Here is a 20855-nt window from a genome sequence, read left to right on the forward strand (position 1 = left end):
TGCTTCAGAAATTGAAAACCGGAGCCCACATGTGCCTGGAGTCTTGCCTTTTTTTTTTTTAAGTTTATTTATTTATTTTGAGAGAGAGAGAGAGAGAGAGAGAGAGAATCCTAAGTAGACTCTGCACTGTCAGCACAGAGCCCGATGCGGGGCTCAATCCCATGAACCTTGAGATCATGACCTGAGCAGAGATCAAGAGTCAGATGCTTAACCTACTGAGCCACTCAGGCGCCCTCAGAGTCTTGTCTTTTTTTAAGTGAAACATCCCAGCTCTTCAGGCCAGCGTTGAGAGCCCACTCTGTTTCACTTGTGAGAGCATTGCATTCTGCCTCGTTCCACTGAGCAGTGGGCCCACAGCGATGCTCCCTGTGGGGAGTCAGGGTTACCAATTCGACTTCTTTTCCTTAAGGGCCTTAGTGCAGGCCCGGGAGGCTCCTTGATGAGGGGGGAGGTGCAAAACCTGCAAAACCTCCCTAAATAGGCATTTCCCAGCAGTTAGTCCCTCACTGGGCTTTGAAATGCACTGGGGACCCTATGGGGCAGTTTGGTTTCCATTTTGGGGGGAAAGACAAGTAACATTTGCAAGCCATTGCAACGTAATTGTGGGGCATTTGGGGAAGTATTTCTCTGTTGTCCTTGAAGACTTCTCTCATTCTTGCAGGTGGAAAACCCTGAAGGTCACCTGTGTGCACACTCCAAGCATGTTTCCAAAGTGGCATAGCCTGGGCCCCCCACCCTGTGTAGGCCAAAGTATAGAAAGTATAGAAGGTGTCTCTGGGGCTTCCGTCTGCTTCCCCTGCCCCCATTTCTACCAGAGCCCGGGAGGGACCTTGCAGACATGTGACCTCTCCAGCCCCTCCGGTGACTGGTCCTGTCCCCAACCAGCTCCCTGCTCACCCTCGTGGGCCCCCTCTCCTCGCCGTCCAGCAGATCTCTGGTTCAGCCTGACATCTTCACAGCTGCCATTCCAAAAGCTTTCCTTTCTCTGTGAGCCTGGCCCTCCTGTCTTCCCCCTCCTCCGGCTCTCAGCAGTTGGACTCACCTTCTGTTTCTCCAAGGAGGTCAAGGCCGTTGGGCTGCTTGGCACAGGTTTCCTCATCTTTCCACCCGTCCAGCTGTCATGGTGCCTCTCTAGCTCTTCTCACTTCCTGCCTCAGGAGAAGGATCCTGCCCCTTCCCACATTCACCCCTCAGTCTCAGAACCCTGGGGCTTTCTCTCCTCTTTATGTTTGTAGGGTTGAGGGTCCTAGAGGATTCTATTTGCCTGACGACTCACCACCATAGAAGCTGCACCCTGCATCTGAATAAATCGCCTCTCAGTCTAAGAATATGTAGTGAGATTACACCGATAAACTGTTTCTGCCTAAACCCGGGAAGGAAAGACGGCACGAATTCCTGATTTGGCTAAGATTGCTTCAAGGAAGTTTGCAGAGAAAGGAAAACAGATCTATTTGGTTGTCAGGCGCCTGCAATTGAGATAAGGACGAGGCCAAAGCCTGACTGATGTGACTGGAAATGATACCTCAGCAGGACAGTTTCAGATTGAGGCAGTTGCACGCACACACAGACAGTACACAACAGAATGAGCCGGAGAGGCCAGGTCCCCTCCTCCGGGCTGCACACATAAAAAGGAGAACAGGGAAGGAAGAGGGGCTCATCCCCCACCTTTGCTGAAGAGTTCCGGGTGGGGGGGGGGGTGGCCAGAACCCGGGAGTTGTTGAGAGGCTGTCGTGACCGTCTTGCGGGGGATATGGGGAGGCGGGTGGGAGAAGGCCTTGCAGCCTCTGGTGTTCAGGGAGGATCACAAGGCTTCCCGCCAAAACGCAGACTGGCTGTGGTTCAGGCCTCTGCCCTGTGCAAGGTCACCGGGACGCCATGACAGCACCATGACCATATGGCAGTAAAGGACCAGATAAAGCACAGATAATAATGTTGTGTCTTCGTGTCTGGTGTAAAGCCTGCCTGTGTGGGATGAGGGATTCCGCTGAAATGCAGCCATCATTTTGAGTTTCACTGGCCTATGAACCCAGTAGTGAGCGACCAAAAACTAATTTCTATTTAACTCGCATGCTAACTTAATAATCATATAAATACCTTCATGTTTAATGCTCAAGCAGAATTTCATTAAAATTTCTTTGACGTTAAGCCAAATTTTGAAGTGAATTGGAACTGGTTTGCGTTTCTTAAATTGGTCTTTTCTTTGGAAATAATGAAAAAGTGTTAGAGTCTTGGCCGAATTCCAGTGACTGTGACTCAACTTTGTGAAAGTTAGATTTTAATATTTACACATTACATAGTATAATATTTATACTAGGCAACAGATTGGGAGTGCGCAATTCAAACTAGGATACACTTTGACTTGGAACTCCGGGATGGCAATTGTCACGCCCGGAGAATCGGGTTATCTCATCCTGAGACTGGGGCAGCTTGAGCAAAGGAGTTTGAAATAGCAAAACTGCTAAGCGTGCCCTCCTAGCTTCTACTCGCGTGTTGGGTTTCGGGGCAGCGTGTGCTTTGTGGACTGGCTGATCGTTGATTGCTGTCTCATTGAGATATTGAGGGGACGGCTGCCTCAGCACCACCCCATGGACCAGCTAGGCTGGGAGTGGCCTCAGGGAGGTGGCTGGTGACCTGTCCTGAGCATGCTGGCATCGGAGAAGACAGAGGAAGCTATCAAAAGGTGAATAATATCCTAGGAGGACGCTGGAAATGATCCACCACAAACTCTGTGTTTTACGTGTGAGGAAACTGAGGCCTGAAAGAGTGAAATCATTTGCTTGAGGTCGCCAAGCTGGTTAGTGGTGGGTCTGCGCTGGAAACCCAGGTCTCCAGGCTCCCGCCCAGATAGCTCTACCGTTCCCAGAGGGAAACCCACACGCACCTGCCTGATGTTTACATATTTGGTGCTGTAAAGGGCATTCAAGAGTCAGTTGGGGGTTGGAGGGCAACCAGATGATATATCCGTTCTTTCCACAGCCCCCCAAGTCAGGTTCTGGGGGTGCTGTGCACAAGTACATCAGGTCTGCAGCCAAGAGAGGAAGGATTCAACACAACGCCCTCTCTTCCCCAGTCACAACCATGTACCAGTGGATCGTTGAGCCAACCTTTGAGGGTTCTTTTCTTACTGAGCGGAGGGCTGGGCAGTGGAACCAGATGACTTCTGTGGTCTCTTCTCGTCTGAGATGCTCTGATATAAATCTGCCTCACCCAAGAAGCACCTGGGTGGCTCAATCGGTTAAGCGTCTGAATCTTGATTTTTGGCTCAGGTCATGATCTTCTGGTTTGTGAGATCGAGCCCTGCATTGGGCTCTGCGCTGATAGCACAGAGCCTGCTTGGGATTCTGTCTCTCCTCTTTCAGTACTTTTCCCCTGCTCCCGCTCCCTCTCTCTCTCTCTCTCTCTCTCTCTCTCTCTCTCTCACTCTCTCTCAAAATAAACATTAAAAAAATCAATCTGGGGGCGCCTGGGTGGCTCAGTCGGTTAAGCGTCCGACTTCAGCTCAGGTCACGATCTCGCGGTCCGTGAGTTCGAGCCCCGCGTCGGGCTCTGGGCTGATGGCTCAGACCCTGGAGCCTGCTTCCGATTCTGTGTCTCCCTCTGTCTCTGCCCCTCCCCCGTTCATGCTGTGTCTCTCTCTGTCTCAAAAATAAATAAATGTTAAAAAAAATTAAAAAAATCAATCTGCCTCCCCCCTAAGTTGTGGGTGCGCACGTGTGCCCACACTCAGGGCCCGTTAGCATTCACCGCAGCCTGCCCTTCAGCCGGACCACTGGGTTAAAGAGCATTAGGTTGTGCCCAGAGGGCAACATTGAGGCAACCAGTTACAAAGAACACATTCTGTCACTCACTTGGCCGTTTGGTCGGCCCCTCCCTCTTTATTTAATAACTCTCTCTGCTTTGTGCCAAACCAGGGGCTTTCCTTGGAGGGCTTCCAAGTTTCTTCTCTCCTAAAGTAAATCCCACACAGTCTGGAATATGACAGCCTTTTCACATGGAGTGGGTTGCTTGCAGACACCGAGGCCTGTGTAGTTTTTAGCGATTCATGAGCATTTGAAAGCAAATTTCCCAAACTCAGTTTGTCCGTTTCGCCTCCTATTTACAAACCTCGGGAGTGAAGGGATGCCCCCTGGACTCCCTCTGTCGCCTGCCCTTTCTCTCCCAAAGCAGTGAGCTGGAGGCACTGCCCCGGGCTCAGGGAAGCTGAAAGGTGGCACAGGGCAAAGGGCACTGAGCGGAGAGTCGGGACCTGGGCGCCAGTCCAAGTCATGCCACTGACCAGGTGGATGGCATCGGCTGCCCCGGTTCCCCTCTGTATACTTGATCTTCCTCATAAGGGAAAATGGCAGCTTTGATCTTGATGCCCTCTAGAGACCCTTTGACTGGAGGTTGTTTTCGTGCTCAGGTTTCTCCCGTTTTCACATTCCTGGCTTGAACTACAATCAAGTGTTTTACAGGTGTGTGTGGCGCCTCTCAGGATCATTCTGCTCGTATTGGAAGATGTATTGTCATCTGTGTTGTTGTAATGTCAGGGAACCGTCTTATTAGTCAATAAAATTGATGCGTTAATATGCAGGGTTTGATAAATGAGTCACAACAGATCTCATACTGCCGTAATATGTAAACAGGGCAAACCCATCTTTGATTGTTGTGTTCAACTACAATGTGAGAGGGCGACTGTGGCCCCACTTATCTTGAGCAATTGAGCGTCTAGTTATTTGAGGTAATTTCAGTGTCTTGTGTCAATCTCTTAAGCTACTTGCATATGAATAGAAAGCATATTTTCAGGTCACTTTCAGATGGTTATTTTTATTTAGATTTACTGGGTAATAGTACCTTACATATCTGTAGAAGTGGGACTTCTTGCCTCTTATTTTTCTCTCCCAAAGGTCTAGTGTCTTCTCTTAGCGATAAGCAAGGATAATGTTAAATAACACAGATAAAGCAAGTTACCTTCACAGATGTTTTCCCATACATTATCTTATTTGAGGGTCACAGCAATTCCCAGAGACACTTACTGGTGAGAAAAGTCAAGCCTTGGAGGACTGAAGTGGCGTTAAATGACAGAGCAGGTGTTGAGGCCGTTGGGCTTTGCCCTGCCTCACCCATCGGGCACTCTTCACGCATGAGGCACTCTTCCGAAGAGACATCTGAAAGCTTTAATGAATCATTCTCATGCATTCATTCACCTCTGCTCATAATATTGAAGCCCCACTAATGTCATGTAACTGGGAGGACAAGAATGATTAAACCGTCGAACCTGTGGTAGGCAGAATAATATTCCCCTCAAAGATGTCCGTGTCCTAATCCGTCAAAGCCGTGAGTACGTTACCTACAAGGCGGGAGGGACTTTGCGGATGTGATTAAGATAAGGACCTGGAGAGGTGGAGAGGTGATCCCGGATTGAATGGGTGGGCCCTAAGTGTGATCGCAAGGGTCTTTCTAAGAGGGAGGCAGGGGGGTCAGAGTCAGAGAAGATGTGATAAGGGAAGCCGATGTAAGAGAGAGATTTGAAGATGCTACACTGCTGGCCTTGATGTTGGAGGAAGGGATCACGAGCCAAGGAATGGGGGTGACCCTTGGAAGCTGGAAAAGGCAAGAAAAGCCATCCTCCCCGCCCCCCCCCCGAGCCTTTAGAAGGAACACAGCCATAGACACCTTGATGTTAGCTCAGTGAGATTCATTTCAGACTTCTGACCTCCAGAACTGAGAGACTGCATGTGTGCTGTTTGAAGCCACCAAGTTGGTGGTAATTTGTTACAGCAGCCACAGGAGCGTCATACGGTGCTTAGCTCGGGGAAGTCGCCATCCGTTTAGCAGCAGACAGTTCTAGTAGAGTGGAATAAGTGAGGTTGAGGAGGAGCTGTGGAGTGCTGGAGAGTGGAGACCAGGGGCTCTGCTCCTAGCCTGGATGGAAGGTGCAGTGTCAGGCGACAGGGAAGATGAGTCACAGACATCTGGGTCACTCCGGAGGGAAATGAGTAGCCTGTGAGGGTTCCATTTGTCCTGAGGGGCGGGGGACAGAGCGGTAGAGGACCCACTGTTCCCGAGGATTCTGTGTCCTGGCCCAGTCTCAGCAGAGTCACGCCATCTGCCTCCACGGAGGCACGCAAGCCCGCCAAGTGGCCATCGGTTGTAGATCTGTGTGACATCGACATACGTGAAATACATATGAGTGTGCATATCTAGAACTCTCCGAAGATCCATCTCCTGCAACCCAGCAGATATACCGGCAGAATATTCTCCATCCATTAACTTAGGGACACACTGCGGAATTTGAAACAGCTGACGCTTGAAGTTGATCATCTCCTTTCTTTCCAGTTTGCGTTAGAGCATACATTACAATGAATGGAAGCAATTACAGGCGGATTCAGTGACAGTGCCATCATTTATTGGAGTATAATTCCTCTAGCCAATCAGTGCTCTAAGTAACAATAAATCATATTAGACTTCCAAGTATTACTTGAGCATGTTGGGGGCTATGGATCAATGGGTATCTGATACTTGAAAAGCTTCAGCATTCAGTTCTTGTTGAATCCGTAATTAACAAATGAAACTAAACTAATCACAGCAAATTGTTCATTTGCCGACATTCTTGTTGTCGAGCATACTGTGTGCTGAGGAACAAGAGCGTGAAGTGCCGCGGAGTGTGGGCCTGTGCTCCTCGCGTGTTGTGCCCATCAGCAAATGAATGCATCTATCAGAGCATTCGAATGGTGTGTTAGTGTGATAAAACGCTTCATCCTTGCAGGCTGCTGATTCATCTGGCTTGAACAGTATGTGTTAATCAATGATTGTTTTATATTAAAAGGCACAGTTTAATTTTGCTACAGATTGGCTGGCAGCGTTCCAAGAAAATATCAGTAAACTGAGGAGTTCTAAAAGTAACGTGTGAAATGTATGTGAAACAGGTAGGAAGGAACCGCTGATGGCTTAGGCTAATCAAAATGCTTCCTAGCTGTGACACGCACTGGGGAAGGAAAACAAGCATAGAAGGCTTCAAAACCACACGGAGTTTAGATTTAAAGACACAGTTATTGGTGGAGTGAGGCCCACGCTGTTATTTAGTCTCTTAGTTTCTATAGCCAAAAAAATGCCTTCCTCTTGTAGAATGAAATTCACATCAAGCCTGGGATAGTGCCTAGGCTCTTTTGGTATTTCAGAGAAGGGCGTGCGCTGCGTTTGAGACACTCATTAAAAACATTAGGGATCTCGATGTTCAGCGACTACTTAGCATAATTTTGTTTTACTAGTTTACTAGGCACCAGTGATACTCAGTTGAGTCTTAGCGTTAATACGCTCGTAATACACAGTGCAGTGCCTCCGTATGGCGCATTGGGTAGAAGCATATTAAGCATACTACACAAACACAGCTCGACACCTCACCTAGTATGGATCGACAATGCCCCAGTTAGACAATATAGCGGTCACGAGAAGAAACATTGGCATATGTGCCCCAGGTCTAAATGAAAATGAGATTGAGGGAGCAGCTGAGAATAGAGAAGGGGCCACGAGGTTAGACTGTTCCAGTGAACCCAAAGGCACAAAGCCTCTTACTGCCCTGAGGCAGCGCTCTGAAACCAGTATCGGTTAAGATGAGTGGGTTATTAAGTAGACCTAGAAAATCATTCTTTTTCAGGCCAGTGCTGCCCCGTACAAATCTAATGTGAACCCCAAGCACAAGCCACATACACGTGTTTAGATTTTCGAGTAGCCACATTGAGAAAGGTGAACAGAAGGAGCCACCGCCACCCGCTGCCAGTCTACTTGGGTGTTTCGTCCAGGTGGGAACATTCGGGTCCCGGCCCCGCACGACATACTAGACGGGCAATCAGCACACGCGGACTTTGCAACGCCAGGCTGACTTGGTGACCGCAGGTGAGCAGAGCGCCCCCACCTGCACAGCGGAGCGCGTCTGTACCCTTGCTGTTGCTTTGTGTCGCCACAGGTAATGTCCTTCATCACGAGTGTCGGGGGGCGTGTGGGCGCCCCGGGCCGTCCATCGGATCCACGCTAGACGCCTGCGATAGAGCCGCCTCTCGTGTTGACTGGCTTTTCACGAGATCTGGAAAAACAATGAAAGCTAGCGCTTTCTTTTTCAGATGAATTGGCGGGAATATTGGCTATTAAGCCTTCTGTGATGGTATTCGCGGTAGAGAATTTTCTCTTTATTCGGTGAGTACGGCGGAGGGGAAGAAAAATCTGCCACCAGACACTGTCATGGCACCTGAGGTGATGATAATGGTAATGATTATAGGGATGATAGATAGAGGAACTGCTGTTTGATCAATATAGTAAGTTATTTTTGTTTGGATACGAAATGTTAAAATACTAAATCGCAAGGCATTGTCCATTTTTATTCACTGCTCTTCAGAGAGCAAATGCAAAGTGACAGAAGGGTTTGAATAACAATAGCAAGCAAACCTATAGAATAAGCGTTGTTAACTGATGCCATTAACGTGTGTCATGTTTCAAAAGACGAACATGTTGTTTAATTTGCTCTTTTAAAACATCCACAACAAGCTCACTGAGCGTTTAAATAAAACAGAAATCGTCCATTAGAACAGAAGGAAACTATCTGGATATATTGGTCACAACTTGCTTGCAAGCGTTTCTGACAGCAGCCCTCTGCTGAAGGGAAAATTGCACAAATTGCCAGTTATTATCATTTTTAATAAATAAGCCTTCTATCCTCTCCCTCCCTCCCTCCATCCCTCTGGCTTCTATGCGATTGTGCTCAACAAGCATATTTTCAGTGGGACCATTTCTATTACAGAGTGATTGAGCTCTGATTTACACATCAATTACCCACCTTCATGGAGGTTTTCGTGCTCCCCTCGCTGACATCAATGAAGCATAACTGCGTAAACGCTTTATTTCATACCAGTTTCGGATAACTGAGACTGATAACTAATCATATCAGGAGACAATGCGCTATAACACAGGAAACAATAAATGCTTCCCTTGGAAATCGCATCATTCTTTATGAGCTCACCATTCACATGCTTATCTCAGCCATCCATTTCTTTGTGTATGGCGCTTCCTCTCACTGGGTATCACAAGTGCAATTAGGGTTTTACCCTTGAATACCAGCACCTGCAAATACCAAACTCTCCTCTTCCCAGCTCCCCCAAAGAGCAGAAAATCTCACCGTTCTCATGCCACTGCTGTAGACCAGTTTCGCCAGGCATGGGCCATCCGAGGGACTGGCTTGGCTGCAACTTGAATCCTCTGTTCACTCGTCCATGTTTGTCCCATGGGATCATCTTTGGTTAGCGTGTACTTGAACGAGCTGAGGGGCAGGATGTCAACCCCCCCGTCGCTCGAGGACCAGCTGCAACGCACCCCACACCAACCTGAGAATGTTCCCACAGCACTTTGTTCCTACAGGCATGGCATATGTCACCCTATACTACGATTCTTTGGGAATGGATTTGCCTCCCCTTCTGGGCTGTGAATTTCTCAAAGAGTCGTACTGTGTCTTATTTTTTTCTAAGCACCAAACATGGTGCCTGATGTGACGTAGGCACCCGGTAAATGTTTGTTGATTAAATAGACAAGTTAATTAATATATTAATTAATATGTCTCTGTCAACATTTGTCACTGAACTTGGGCAGAAAAAATATGTTTGCCTGTCGTTTGTTCATTCAGTCAGTCAAAAAAAATATTTATCGAGAGCTGAACACTGAGCTTGGCACTTTTCCAGATAAAAGGGAAGCAAAAAATGCGTCAATTCCTCTCTGGTGACAGTCTCACTGAACACCCACAGTTCACTGAGACAGAGCTGGAAAGGGGGGAAGGAGGAGCGCGGTGCCGGAGTAGAAGGGAGAGGAGTAGGTGCAGTTCTGAGGTCTCGGTCATCTGCCCGCACCGGGAAGCGGCCTGACGTTTTCATCGTGAACTGCCTCGGAGACGCGTTCTGAGGGTGTTTTAGTTTGCTAGGGCTGTCGTATCAAAGTACCACACACTGGCAGGTTTAAACAAGAGACAGGGATCGTCTCACAGTCTGGAGGCTAGAAGTCGGAGATCCGGGTGTGGGCAGGGTGGGCTCCTTCGAAGGCCGTGACAGAAGAAAGAATCTGTTCCAGGCCTCTTCCCCGGCTTCCGGTGGCTCGCCGGCCATCTTTGGGGCTCCGTGGCTTGTAGCAGTGTCGCCCCCTCATCTGCCTCCATCTTCACGTAGCATTCTTCCTGTGTGTCTTCGTGTTCAAATGTCCCCTTCTTCTAGGTCACCGGTCATATTGGAGTCCGGGCCCACCTTCCTCCAGGATGACCTCACCTTAACTTAGCTAATGTCCTTCACGATGACTGCATTTCCAAGTAAGGTCACCTCCTGAGTTCCGGGGGTCAGGGCTTCACCATACGAATTTTGAGGGGAACACACTTCAGCGTTTGTCAGACACCTCATCAAGGCAAGGGGGAGAAGTGGGACCCAGGAGAAAGTCACAGTGTCAAGTCCACGTGATCCGTGAGAAAACAAGCATGGTGTCATGACAATAAGTAGACGCCTGGACAAGCTGGCTGTGCCCCGCGGGTCTTTTCTGCAGTCTGAATGTCGTGTTCCTGGCTGTATGCTCAGGCCAGAACTCCGGTGGTGGCTGGGGGTGTGGGTGAGGTGACTGCGCCACAGAGAGGTGGGGGCCCATAGGGTAAGCCTTTAGGGGGTAGAGTTTGCCTGGGTAAAAATTAGTGAGTACACGAGGATCAAAGGGTTGGGTGAGACATGAAAATAGAGTCAGCCTAAAGCTGTCAATTATAAACTGCTCGTTAAGGGCATTAATTTCCTTAGTTTAAAGGTAATTAAGAATCTGATTTCTGAGAAAATATTGTTTTAAATTAAGTAGTTATTGAAATTGTCTTGCTTATAGCTAGCTGAAAATAAAACACCTTTTAAAAAGTGTCCTTTATGAGAAGCCAGGTTCTGTGAAGGCTTTGACTTGGAAAAGAATTCCCCATATTTAATGGGCATGGAGAGGAAATACTTCAGGCAGCTTTTTCGTAATTCGAAAGACAGAGCTGTGCTGTGTGGGTCGGCTGCGGAGGTAACAGGTGTGGAGCTGGGGACGTGGCACACGGGACGGCGCCAGGACCCACTAGGGCTGGACAGGAGATCCAGCGAGAGCAGAGGGTGAAGCCAAGCCTTGGCCAGCCAAGCGGGGCCTGCTGCCTGCCACAGGGCACAATTCCAACCAACACCCAAGACCTTCGGAGCCATCGAGGACGCTCAAGGCTTGTCGCCGCCGTCTCACGTGTGGACCCGTGGATTCGTCTTTTTCTTTTTTGTTGTTTTCCACGGAATCATTTCTTTAAAAAAATTTTTTTAAATGTTTATTCATTTTTGAAAGAGAGAGACAGAGCGTGAGCAGGGGAGGGGCAGAGAAAGAAAGAGACACAGAAGCCGAAGCAGGCTACAGGCTCCCAGCTGCCAGCACAGAGCCTGACGTGGGGCTCGAACCCACGAACCATGAGATTGTGACCTGAGCCGAAGTCGGACGCCCAACCGACTGAGCCACCCAGGCGCCCCTGAAATCACTTCTGATGACGAAAATTCCCTTCAAGCAGATCAAGTCTTAGATCCAGAAGCTCCTTAAAGCTCAGCACTAGTCTCAGCTCTGGTTAATTTAAAGAAAGAACTATAAATGAGATCATTTCAAGTCGACACTAAAGAGTACACAAAGAAACAGTGAACGAATAAACAAGAAAATAATAAAAATGGTTACGTTTGATTGGCAGTGGTGAACAGGATAGGTACTTGCAAGAGTGGGAGTGAGGATGCTGTGTAGCATTTTGATTTGTTTATAGTTTTAATGCTTGAACCAATTCAAGAGTCCTAAATCTATAAGTACATACATTTACTGTATTCACTCTCTCACCGCGGATATTCGTAGCGATTCTATCCACTCCAGGCCCTTACTCGTCTTCGGGAAGTCCTTTTGAAAGGTTCTGAGTCATGCAGTTGTTCGCCGCTCTCTTGGTTTGGCCACATTGAATGCGCAGTGCTTGTAAGACACTGGATTGTGCTACCGAGGGGTCAATGAGCCAGAAGAAGTGATAGTGAATTCTCATTTTTGACGAATGGATCAGAAGTAGAGTTCTCTTTAAGTGATTTGCAATAAAAATGGAAAAGGGACGCTTAACCGCAGAAAATGTTATGAAAGCAGAAAAGAAACTTGGGGATGTTTATGTATGTATTGTGCAGCACGGTCTTCTTGTAGCGGGGTGCCTGAGTATGGAAGAGGAGGGGTGCTTGACGTGAAGTTGAAGGAGATACAGGCGCACTGTTGTCAACGGAGAGCTAACACATTGTGAGCTGTCGAGGAGAGGAGGAAACTAACACTTGGTGCGGAGACAGATCCCTCTCTCTGGCAGTCATGGATATTGGACCGTGTCTCTTCACCAACGGTTATAGTGGGTGAGGACAAACGAATTTAATTTCAATGCAAAGACTGCCTTTAAAGTACATTTCAACAGGCTTCTAGAAAGTTATTGATAAGCTGAATGCTGCTGCAGGCGGATGGGAACCTTCCGGCTGCCGGACTCATGGTCATGCTGTATAAAAGTGGCACTTCCATTAAAATGGAATCCTCCAAAAATGGAATTTTAGTGCACTCTTAGAATATTATTGATCATCAACATCCATATTCGACCTACTAGCGTCTTTTAGGCTAAGGGGGCAGCCTTGGGATTCTAGCAGCCTCCACGGCGATTCTGCTGGCACCACGTACGAATTGTGTGATGCTGGGCCTGTTAACCTCCCTGGGTTTCATGCAGCTCAGTTTCCTCATCTGCAAAGTGAGGATGGTAGGTACCTCATCGGAGTTTTTGTGAGGATTCAGTAAGATCATGGTCACAAAATGCCTATCTTGGTGCCTGGCACGGAGCAAGGCATCAACAGAGAGTCGCTGTTGGTGTTACTGTTGTTCTGCCTGACAGGTCTATGCTTGTAATAACGGCTTTTTGCCTTCAAGGCATGTGTGCTGACATAGATTAGCAATGTAGATTTCTGCATAATAGAATACATCTGTTCCCTACACAGCCTGGTTCTTGATTTACCTTCATGTTAGGCCCATCAGATTTAAGCATGCCCAAATGGGTCCAATAAAGGAGATTATATATGAATGATCCGATATATGAAGACCAGAAGTTGTTTCATATTGGATGCCTGAGACCCACTCTGGGCGATTCTGACGCACTTGGTCTTGGCACGTGACCTGGGCATGAGGATTTATAAAGTCTTCCCTGGGTGATTCCCATGCACAGCCAACGGTGAGAGCCAGATGATAGAAGATTGAGAATATTTAGAAATATTTTAAATTAGGGGCACCTCAGTGGCTCAGTTGGTTAAGCGTCCCATTTATGCTCAGGTCATGATCTCAAGGTTCGTGGGTTCAAGTCCCATGTCGGGCTCTGCACTGACAGCGTGGAGCCTGCTTGGAATTCTCTCTCTCTCTCTCTCTCTCTCTCTCTCTCTCTCTCTCTCTCCCCCTCTTTCTCTGCCCCTTACCCACTCATGCTCTCTCTCTGTCTCTCCCTCTCTCAAAATAAATAAAATAAACTTTAAAAAAAGAAAATCTTAAAAAAAGAAAAAATACTTTAATTGAACAGGTACGATTTTAAGCCTCATGTCAGTATTAGTTTGTGAATTGAGTCTGGGCATTTGGTGCCTCTATCACAAAGATCAGTTTTGAGTCTATGGAGAAAAATTCCCAGGGGATATCTGATGGGCTTCGTGGGCCCTGTAGCAGTATCTCAGACTTTTTGAAAGAGCCCTGGGTTAGGAATCAGATGAGTGGTGCCCTGTCTCATAGTCTGGAGCAATTTTCCAAGCCTCTGTTTCCCATCCTTAAAAGGAAACAATATTCCCTGCCCTGCTAATTTGCCAGACGTTGGTGAGGTGCACGTGAACTAACGTGCAGTGAAGTTTTGTGTCATGAAGGTGAAGTATGGTCAGGGTACCAGTGGTCTCGCCCATGACAATGTGAGCAGCTCCTAGTAGTTTACAAGACCCTTTCTCACCCCCCATCGTGTTCAACCTTTACACCACCTGCAGGAAGAGGGAAGAGAAAGATGATTCCCATCTTACAAATAACAAAACTGAGGCTTAGAAATGGAAAGTGCTTTAGAAATGATCGAGCGACGTCGAAGTGAAAGAGGTAGGGCCCCGGCTTGGATCTTCTGGACACCCTGCAGAATCTTCAGGAACCACAGAACCTGTTTATTTGGTTGCTGTCGGGTTTGGTTTTTACTAGGTCTTTGCCATCCCTAGATGTGATCAATTGTCTTTACCGCTTGAGTATTGGATATATGTTAGAAGTAATGCAGCATTTGGGGAGTTTCATCGGCTAGTCAGAATAATTTTATGCTAAGCCTAAGGCAAACACTTTAAAAAAAAAGTCTTTGTTTTCAGAAAGAGAATGTGTGAGTGGGGGAGGGGCAGAGACAGAGGGAGAAAGAGAATCCCAAGCAGGCTCCGGGCTGCCAGCACAGAGCCCGATGTGGGGCTTGAGCTCCTGAACCATGAGATCACAACCTAAGCTGAAATCAAGCGTTGGACTCTGAACCGACTGAGCCACTCAGGCGCCCCTAAGGCAAACACTTTTTAAAAGCATTTTCCTCACAATATCTGTATTTGACATTGCTTGTTTGTGTATAGGAAGCTTTACACCCGGGTGAAATCATTGTAAGCTCCCAGGAATGAACCCCCTTAATGAGCATGGAGTAACACGGGACCAGGAATACACAGTGGAGTACTGATCCATGCTACAGGATGGATGGACCTTGAAAATACCATGCTGTGTGAAAGACGTCAGGCACGAAAGACCACATGTTACATGATTCCGTGCATATGAAATATCCGGAATAACCCAAGTCAGAGAGAAAGCAGATCAGTGGTTGCTTAGGGCTAGGCTGGATGGGAGGTGGTGGGGGGCGATCACCAAAGGGTAGAGGGCTTCTTTTTGGAGCTATGAAAATAGTCTAAACCTGTATCACGACGATAGTTGCAGAACTCTGTGAATATGCTGAAAACCACTGGGTTGTACACTTTAAGTGGGTGAATTGCATGATATGTGAATTATATCTCAGTGAAGACTGTTAATAATTTGTTTTTAAATGAGAGGGTGGGGACTGGGAGTTAAGGGGAGCTAAGTGACAGACTTAAGACGAGGAGAGTGGTTCTTGGAATGTCTGCCTCACCGCACTGGAAGATGACCTTGGCAAAGCTTCTGCATGATCTGAATTTTTGCTTTTGTTCCCAGAGGTGGAGGGAACAGGGGTATCCCTGAGATGCCTCTACAAGGAAATATTGAGCCAGTTTCCTGCCAGGACTTCTGGGAGTATTCGTGTGTACGTTGTTTTAAAAAAGCACAGATTAGAGGCGCCTGGGTGGCTCAGTTAGGCGGCTGACTCTTGATTTCGGCTCAGGTCATGATTTCACGGTTCCTGAGTTTGAGCCTCACATCGGCTCTGTGAGCCTACACAGCACAGAGCCTGCTTTGGATCCTCTGTCTCCCTCTCTCTCTCTGCCCCTCCCCCCTTTCTGTCTGTCTGTCTGTCTCTCTCTCTGTCTCTCAAAACTAAATAAATGTTAAAAATATAAAGCACAGATTTAAGAAAACTCTAAGAATAAGCACTGCCCCATTTCCCTAAGACCTAAAGAAATTGGCGTGGCCGCAAGGGCAGCTGACAGATGTGTAGAGTAAATGTCTCCTTTTTGTTCCGATCTCGATTTTTTAAATGTATTTAAAAAATTGTTTTAATGTTTATTTATTTACTTCGAGAGAGAGACAGAGAGCATGAGCGGAGGAGGACAGAGAGGGAGACACAGAATCCAAAGCAGATTCCAGGCTCTGAGCTGTCAGCACACAGGCCGCAAGATCATGACCTGAGCCGAAGTTGGATGCTAAACGTACTGAGCCACCCAGGCACCCTCGATTTTTTTTTTTTTAATGAGAGCCACCGTCTGTAGGGAGTCCATTTGCTGAAGAGACTGGTTGTGTGCAGAGGTCTCAATGAATCCTGCTGTCTGAACATGACTTAGAGGTTCTACTGATTGTAGAAACTCCTTTTCAAGGCCATGTTCACATGTCCAGATCCCAGGTCCTCATGTGTCTCCCCTAGATGTGTAAAACAACTATGACCTGCTTTCAGCTTTATTTCAGAGTTTTGAATTTAGCACTTTACATTTAAGTGCCCACAGTATATAACTTGGGGGTGATTTTGAGGGAATTGAATAGCCGAGATTCATTCTTTCTTTCTTTCTTTCTTTCTTTCTTTCTTTCTTTCTTTCTTTCTTTCTCTTTCTTTCTTACTAACAGAAGCTTTGTAAAGATTAGGTCAATGTCAAATTAAAAATAGGACTAGCTACTGAAAAAAAAGTGCCACTTGGAGCTCTGGAACATGTAGTGAGTATAAATACAAATCTCATAGAAGGCAGAGATTCATTCAGGATCACCATAAGGAGTGAGTTATAGCTTACGTTTGTCTCTTGGGTGAATTAAATATGTATTTTTTATGCCTTTACAAAGATATTAGCCAAAAAAAACCAAGGTATTTTAGTGCCAGTTGAATTAGAAAATGAGTAAATCCTGTATTAGTTAGCAGTGTTTTTAAACAAGCTGGTCATTTAAAGATATCAGTGTTTTTTATTAATGTGTCCCCAACTAGCTTTGTAAAATAACTCAATTAGGCAAAGGATGATTTTTGAACTTCATGGAATCCACAAAGCAAATGGACTTCAACTGGGTTTTGCTCTCCCTCGCTCAGCTTCTCCCCACAGATGTAGTTAATTTTTACAATCCCTTTAGGGTCTGTACGTTTGGTATAAGGAAACGAATGGTTTTTCTATACTCGAATCCAAATTAAATTCCTAAAGGTTTTTCCTACTGGCAATTTCTAATCAAAGACAATCCTGAGGAAAGTTGACCCAAGAGTGCAGATGGGACTGATACTTCTCGATGGAAGCCCGGGCGGCAGAAGAGACAGAGCGTGGGGTATTTGGAAGAGACTCATTTGGGCTCTGGAAAACCTGGTTCTTGCCTCCTGGTGCCGCCACAGACCTGCTGCGAGGCCCATTACCTTTCTGAGCTCAATTTCCTCATCTGTAAAATGAAGAGACCGGGACTGCATGATTGCTATGGTCTCTTCCTGTTCTGACAGCCTTTGTTCTAAAAGACTAGCCTGTGCCGTCAGCCCGACTGTGCTACCACTGTGAGCTAATGAAGACAGTACAATGGAACTTTCTCGATCTCAGCGAATCTGCATGTGCTCTGGGTTTTCTCGCCCTCGGAGTGCACCTGTGGCTTCTGGTGATGAAAATGGGAGTTGCCTGTGTACGTGATCGGGTTTAAGTGCCAGGATGGGAGAGTATCTGAGTGAGAAGGAGAAGTCACCTTTGCGTTTACCTGGGTGAGGCCTTGGCAGGAACCCCCCCGCCCTTCTCAGGAGGGTCTTAGCTTCCTCCCGTGTTAAGGAGGGCAATCTCTCTGTCATTGAGGCCAGGGCAACAGACGGGTGGGCAAAATCGGAGCTAACAGAAAAGCCCCATTCTAGAGAGAAGCTTCTCACCCTCACGCCTTGCACGGATTCCAAAAGGGAGAGGGGCTCTGGAGAGAGAACTCTCTCTCTCTCTCTCTCTCTCTCTCTCTCTCTCTCTCTCTCGACCTTCGGATAATTAAGACTGAATTGAGTTGTGGGTGTTTGGTGGTTTTCATACCACTGTAATGTGACCAATTTCATCATTTCCTGGAGTAAAAAGTTGGAAGAACATTGTATAACTTGCTATCAGGGAGAGGCCTTGAGTTTTGGCTCAACCCTCCCCGTCCTCATCAGGGTGAGTAAATTTGGATTGTTCGGACCAATAATATGGTGATTAATCCTGATTTCTGGCTTGAGCGTTTCTTCATGGGCTGTGGAGCCCTTCTTTCCTCTGGGAAACGAGCCTGGGAGGGTGAAGGTACATCCAGTCATCAGGGGACGGTCACAGAGTTTCCTGGGGCCTCTGCGGGGCTCACACGTTCCGACACGACCTGCGTGAATCAGAAGCACTTTAATTGAGTAGATAAAGAGGGCCTCATAATTATAAACTGCAGTAGGTATAACAGGAGGCTAAATACATGGCTGTGGTCTTAATTAGCCGGTGCTTCGAGTTACTAATTCTGGTTTCAGTCAGAAATCGGTGACGTTCCCCGCCGCGAAAGCCTCGCCACCGCGTAGTTCGTTCCTCATCAGACCGCGCCGGGTGAAGCTTTCAGCACAAGGCCGTGCCCAGCGAAAGGGGAACGCGTTGCAGAGACTCGGTTGCCTTCCGAGGGCGGGGGAGCTCTGTGGAGATGACATTCATTCTCTCCAGAGATGCGAGGCTTTAACCGTCCTCCGTGCCGCGGGTTCCAAAGTGCAGCAGGCAGTTTCCCGGCGCCAGATAACACCCCTGTGCGCCCTCAGTCTGCTCTTCGCGTTTCCATCTGGAATTTGGTGGCTAATGCGCTGCTGCAGAACGGAGCCAAGAGCCTCCTAAGAAAGCACCCGGAGGTGCCCCGGCTGCCGGCCGCTTGGACGGTTGGCGCGCGAGTCCAAGCGCCGTCTCCTTTGCTTCTCCTTCCCCTTCTGTTCCTTCAGGGGTTGAATTCTGCCTTTTCCCTCAGAGGAGAAGGAAGGTGGTTCGCCAAGCCGGGGCACCGGAGGGCTTCGGTTCCCTTCGCGGGAGGATTAAACGTGACCCGTGGGCCTGTCATTCTGGGCCGTCGGGTGCGCAGAATGAACGGAGGGCTAGAAAACGGCCGTCTTGCTTGCGTTCCTCGGACGTGTGGGCTCTTGTTTCTGCATGTAGAGTCGCGTGCTGGGGAAGGGCAAGGAAATGAGGTGTCTTCCTTTGTGACAGGCCTTCCTCCACCCCCCCTCCCGGTACTGCTTTAACTCGTTCGTCCCCCTCCACGCCTGACGCCCTCTCTTTCTTACATTTTGACACACGGATGACGGGCTTGGGTTACGAGCGGCCCGCGGATGGTGCTGAGGTCGAACCTCGGGATCCGTGTGCACGGTCTGAAGACGTCGCCAGGTCTGGCGGATTCCCACAGCGGCCCTCCAACACGGTGGTAACCGGTTGGGGTTCTGATCTCAACTCGTGGGTGGAAATGAGAGCTGACGCCAGCGACCGTAATATCTGTGGACGGTGTCTGAGACTACGAGACGTAGGCCGCCTTCCTTCCGGTATCTGGACTTGGCCTCGTTCTTGACCGGCGGGGCCCAGATGTGGGGTCCCGGCTTTGTGTGGCGCTCCGGAGGGTCTTTGTGTTTTCCCGGGCAGTGTACGATACCATTTGCCGAGCACTCTTGCGACCGGCCCGGCGAGCTCCTCTGTGTCTGGCATTGTTTGTATTGTGAAAGCATAATGTACGTTGGAACATCCTTTAAATGTTGCCACTTTTTAGATCGGAGAAATGAAGTGTTGTTGATTCGGAAGAGAAGGCTATCAGAGTCACTTTGAATGTGTCAGTTCAAGGATTCCCGTGGAGAAAGGTGGATGATTAAGTGTAGTGGCATCTCACACTCCACGTATATCAATATCTAGTTAAGCTGCCGTGGATATTTCATGCTCTGTGCCCTTATTTTGTAAATTAAAAGTTCTGATACTCATGAGGAGACTCGGCTCCCAAGGATAGGCATTAAGGTTTGGGATGTATTCAAAACCCGTCGACTGTACTCTTAGATCAGCGTATCTCTTGTAATTCCTTTAGCTATTATGTTCATTTGCATGCCAATTATCTAATTAAGTCTTAACATGGCGGTATTAACATGGGGAAGGAAAGCAACATTTGTACAGCACCTGTTAGGCATTTTACGTACGTTCATATAATTTAAATTTGCCCAGCATATATGTACTCGCTTTGAGTAAGATTTCAGTCAAAATCAGGGGACGGGGAAACCCAATGGACAAAAAGAATTCACTACTTTTGAGACTTCCGGATTATTGTTTGTTTGTTTGTTTATTTTGAGAGAGAGAGTGCACAGGTGTGGTGGAGGAAGGGCTGAGGGGGAGAGAGAATCTTAAGCAGGCTCCATGCCCGGTGCAGAGCCCGGCACAGGGCTTGATCTCACGACCACGAGATCATGACCTGAGCTGAAACCAAGAGTCGGACGCTTAACCGACTGAGCCACCCAGGTGCCCCCACGTTGTAGTTTAACGTGTACGTTCTTGCCTGATGAAGAAGACAACTGTTTTCTTCATCAGGAAGCATTTCCTTCTATAAAATTCAAGGTCCTGGAGTACATCTTAGGTATTGTCTGGAAGCTTTTGTACTGAACCTCCCATGGGAAAGCCTGAAATGCAATGAGTCACAGAGCTATACAGTGTTTCTAGAACGTGTGCCTTAACGTCGTTCAAGGCTCTTAATCACCTTCTTTAATTGTTAGTGGTTTGGACTTCAAGCCAGGCACCTTTCTTTTGAAGAGTTTCCTTAAAAGGCTGTCACCTGTGACACAAACTATGAGAAGGCCAAAACGACACGACCAGTGTGAGAAGGAGTGTGAGTGAATGAGTCCTTTGACTCTCCTGTGATTTCGTTACAACGGGCTCACTCTAACAATCCGAGTCACGGTTTGTCTGTGACATATTGGTTAATCCCTTCCCCTTAGGACTTTGTAGTATCTGTGAATTCTGAGCCCAGAGCCATTGGCGACAGAGCAACTTGAATTCAGGACCTTTCTGGGCAGTGGACTGACTTTTGGGGAGCCTCTAATTGCCTGTAGCACTCAAGCAAGGACAAGGAAAGAGGATTCTGCAGTGCTTAAGTGGGCATGAGTAGGATTTCTAATCAGCAAGTTTCCATTTTCTTCTGTATTCCAAAGAACTGGCTGGGAT

The 20855-nt window shown here is 47.7% G+C and overlaps 1 protein-coding gene across 8 annotated transcripts in view; it reads left to right on the forward strand.

Moving 5' to 3' along the window:
• Positions 1-20855, forward strand: part of AFF2 (AF4/FMR2 family member 2) — a 452543-nt gene that overhangs the window by 130226 nt on the left and 301462 nt on the right. The gene's annotated exons all lie outside the window — the stretch shown is intronic.

The sequence above is a fragment of the Panthera tigris genome, chromosome X, assembly GCF_018350195.1.
Source record: "Panthera tigris isolate Pti1 chromosome X, P.tigris_Pti1_mat1.1, whole genome shotgun sequence".
Lineage (NCBI taxonomy): Eukaryota > Metazoa > Chordata > Mammalia > Carnivora > Felidae > Panthera > Panthera tigris.